This window comes from Penaeus monodon, unplaced genomic scaffold, assembly GCF_015228065.2.
Source record: "Penaeus monodon isolate SGIC_2016 unplaced genomic scaffold, NSTDA_Pmon_1 PmonScaffold_6656, whole genome shotgun sequence".
Taxonomy (NCBI): Eukaryota; Metazoa; Arthropoda; class Malacostraca; order Decapoda; family Penaeidae; genus Penaeus; species Penaeus monodon.
The window spans coordinates 12,722-17,119 of NW_023661724.1; the positions used below are offsets into that span (position 1 = coordinate 12,722).

General features: G+C 32.1%; 1 pseudogene; it reads left to right on the forward strand.

The window, feature by feature from the left end:
• The first annotated feature begins 1,614 nt into the window (after positions 1-1,614).
• On the forward strand, positions 1,615-2,527 carry LOC119571519 (annotated as a pseudogene).
• Positions 2,528-4,398: the final 1,871 nt, after the last annotated feature.

The window sequence follows — 4,398 nt, forward strand, 5'->3', positions numbered from 1 at the left end:
ATCATCAATCATCACGTGACGTTAATATGTATTGTATATATACATATTGTATACATAGTTTGTAGACTCTTTGGTTGTAAGCTGTAAAACCTAGCATAGCCGTGTAAGTGAAACTGCATCAATTAATACATCCTCTTTATGTAACATTATATGATTCTATTATTTTTAACTTTTTTATAGATAACGATATTCACAAAATGTGTTGTATACAGATTTATTACGCTTGATATTTTGTGTGTGTGTTGTGTGTGTGTGTGTTGGTGTGGGTGTGTGTGTGTGTGTGTGTGTGTGTGTGTTGAGAGAGAGAGTGGAGAGGCATAGAATTTGTGTGTATATATATAGATAAACAGACAGACAGATAGATAGATAGATAGATAGATAGATATAGAAAATGTGTGTGTATAGAGATAGATAACATACGACAGAATAGATAGATGATAGATATATAGATAGTATAGATAGATATAGAAATTGTGTGTATAGAATAGACGACAAACAGTAATAGATTTAAATAATATAGAAAAATGTGTGTATAGAGATAGACAGAGAGATAGATAGATAGATTATATATAAATAAATTGTGTGTCCTAGAGATTAGACCAGACATGAGACAGAACAGACAGACAGACCAGTAGATATATATCTATATAGATAATAGATAGATATATTAGAAAGTGTGTTAATAAGATAGACAGACAAACAGATAGATAATAGATAGAATATAAAGAAAATTGTGTGTGATAAGAATGACAGACAGACAGACAGATAGATAGATAGATATAGAATTGGTGTATAGAGATAGACCGAACAGACAGAACAGACAACAGACAGCAGACAGACAGATTAGATCAGATAATAGATAGATAGATAGATAGAGAGTATAGAGTGTAGAAATTGGTGTGTTATAGAGATAGATAATGGATTGATAAGTTCGAACATTGTGTGTATAGGAGATAGACAGACAACAGATACGATAGATAGGATAAGATAGATAGAGAGATAAATTGGTGTGTATTAGAATAGGATATTGTGTTATATATTTTATACGAAATTCAAAGTATAGTATATAATATAATCTATTCTATATTATATTATATATTATATATATATGGACTTACATAACCCCCTCCGTCTCCTATAATTTGGGTCATTTACATACATTTCGAACAGACATAATTATTGGTGCCCTCGAACAAGAATACTTAGAGACCAAAACAAACATTTAATATATCCGTTGGCCTAAGCAAACAAATCTAATTCCATCTGTATCCTTTACAGATAGCCAAGTAAATAATAGAGCATGCTTCATAGGTCCTTTTTTTTTATCTACTTTTAACATGATTTGTGGGCTCCAAAAGAGAGCCGATGTGTGGTGTATGAGGCAAGTAACCGTAAGCACCTAGTATTTCCTTTGAAGAGTGTACTTGTGCGGCCCTTGGGTAGCCTTCGCTCACAAGAGTGCACTTGGCCGATTCTCCTGTGCAGCAAGAAGCCTGACGGTGGTCTGATCTCCCGTGCTAGTGATGGTGGAACGCTTGTTGTAGTGTTCACACGCGGACAGCTTCAGCTCATATGCGTTTCAAAAAGTCGTTCACGAAGAATTCATGATTGACCATGGCCTTGGAGGAGATACGATCATGGGTGGCCCTGCTTCAACACCTTGGAAATGTAATGCTGTAGCTTATCCCCCCCCTCCTTCCTCCTGCGCTCTTCTTCTTATCTCCCTTGGTGATCGACTTGTTGGGCCTTAACCCGCCTTCTTGCAGCACCTTTCCAGAAGTTTTGGTGTGGCATGATTGATTGACAGTTGCAACAAGTTGTGCTAACGAAACCGGTTTTCAAATTTCCTTTTTATAGTGCGTCACTTCTCCATACTCTCCTTGACAATACACTACTAAAGCCCACCTTAATTGTCCCAACCAACCCTGGAACCCGCGTTGCCACACAGTCCAGGGCCGGTCATTAGAGCCACCTATAAAGCCAGCTTTTCGTTTAAATAGGATGTTTTGAATCTTTTGAGCAAAGTCTACTCTAACATCATCATTCTGGACGTGTAACGGGTGGTAAGGTAAAGGGCAAGTCAAGTCCCGCTCAAGCAGGGCGCCGTCAGTTTTCCAAAGTAGGTAGGCTTCACCGCCTTCTGCGTAAGGGTAACTATTCGAGAGGGTGGGAGCTGGAGCCCCTGGATATTCTCGCTGCCGTCATGGAATACCTGCTGCTGAAGTCTAGAATTGGCTGTAATGCTGCCGCGTGCACAGAAGACCCGTATCATCCCCCGCATTTGCGCTGGGGCCATCCGTACCGCGAAGAGCTCAAAGCTCCTCTCTGGCGGGACATCGTCCAGGGTTGTGTCCTGCCTAATATCCAGGCTGTGCTCCTCCCCAATAAGACTGAGAGAGTAAATACTTTTCGTATTACCTCTTTTCACAATATCGGCTCCTTTAGGAGCACAAAAGCTCAAGAAAAAGGAGCTTTTGACAAAACAACCTCAGTCCCTAATGATTGGCAGTCTAAAAATTTATATTAAACTGTCAACATGCACAAATAGAAATGTGTTTTCACCATATGGCTACATTAATTAGTATATAAATATACGCACGCACACCAAGACTGATTGATCTGCTTGCGATCGGCATAATCGTGTAATCTTGTTTTCAATATTGAATACTGTGCACCCACGATAACATATATATATAAGCCGCATTGTTACGTTTTTATAAACTGTGTTTACATATAATAAATAGATCCACGATTACTTGACAGTTATGCATAGCGGTATTCATAACAATATTGGTATATAAAAGTTTAATTTTCAAATGTAATATACATGATTGATGTATGTAATGGTCGTGTCTATCATGCACATATATGTATCTGTATCTGTAGCGCTGTGCATGCAATGTATGCGCCTGTGCATGTGCATGTGCAACTGTCGAACTGTGTGTGCATGTGCATGTGTATGCAACTGTGTGTGCATGTGCAGGCAACTGTATGCGCATGTGCATGCAACTGTATGCGCATGTGCATGTGCATGCAAATGTGTGTGCTTGCATGTGGATGCCTGTGTGTTGCTGTGTGCTGTTTTTTTTCCCCCAAATTAATTTATTTTAAAAAAAAACGGTTTTTTTTTTTGGGTTTTTTTAAAAACAATGGTTTTTGGTTTGGGGGAAAAGGGGGGGGTTTTAAAAAATTTTTAATAAAAGTGGGGAAAACTTTTAAAATTTTAATTTTTTTTAAAATTTTTTTTGGGGGGGGGGATTAATAATTTTTTTTTTTGGCATCCTTTTTTTAATTTTTTTATTTTTTTTTTTTAAAAATTTATAAACTTTTTTACTTTAAATTATAATTATTATATATAATTAATTTATAACTTTTATTATTATAATGATGTTGATGTGCATGTCATGTACATTACATGCATATGTGTGTGCATGTGCATGCAAATGTAATGCAATGTGTTGATGTGCATGTACATGTCATGTACATGAATGTAATGTGATGTGCATGGCATGTACATATAATTAATGCAATGTGTATGTATGTACATATGCATGAATGTGTGTATGTACATAAATATAAATTAACTATTTTATGAATAATATATGTAAATAAAATGTGATATATTCTAAAGATATAAATTATCATTTGTACATAACATGATATTAATAAAACGAGAACCATCCAAATGGAAGCGCAGTTATGGTATAGTTTATATCAACATATGGAAAAACTAGGGTATAACATTATGAACTTATGATTTCTATTATAACATAGTTATATAGTCATATTATTACAAACTGTGTACTCTACAAAAATATAACTCAGAGTTAGTGAATGTGTAACAATAATTAAATATATTATGCTAAATATGTTAAAATATTTTGACATTACTTAAGTTATTATTATTATATATAACATATAAATAATTCAATATAAAATATAATATATATAATATATATTATTATATATATATATATATTATGCAATAAGTATAGTAATAAAAATTTATTTTTTATATATATATATATTTATATTTTATTATAAATGCGCTTATAAAATAATATATATATATTTAATTATATATATATATTATATTATATTATATATATAATATATATTATATATATATATATATATATATATATAATATAATTATAATATATATATACATATATCTATATATATACAATATACATAAATATATTTACATATATAATATTATATATATATATATATATTATATATATATATATATTATAATATATATATATATGTGTTATTTTTTTTTTTTTTACCATTAACTTTTTTTCTTTATTAATTTTACAATGTAAATTTAATTTATATAATTTATTCATTATAAAAATTTAAAATATTTTAAAATTTTATTAAAAATAAAAA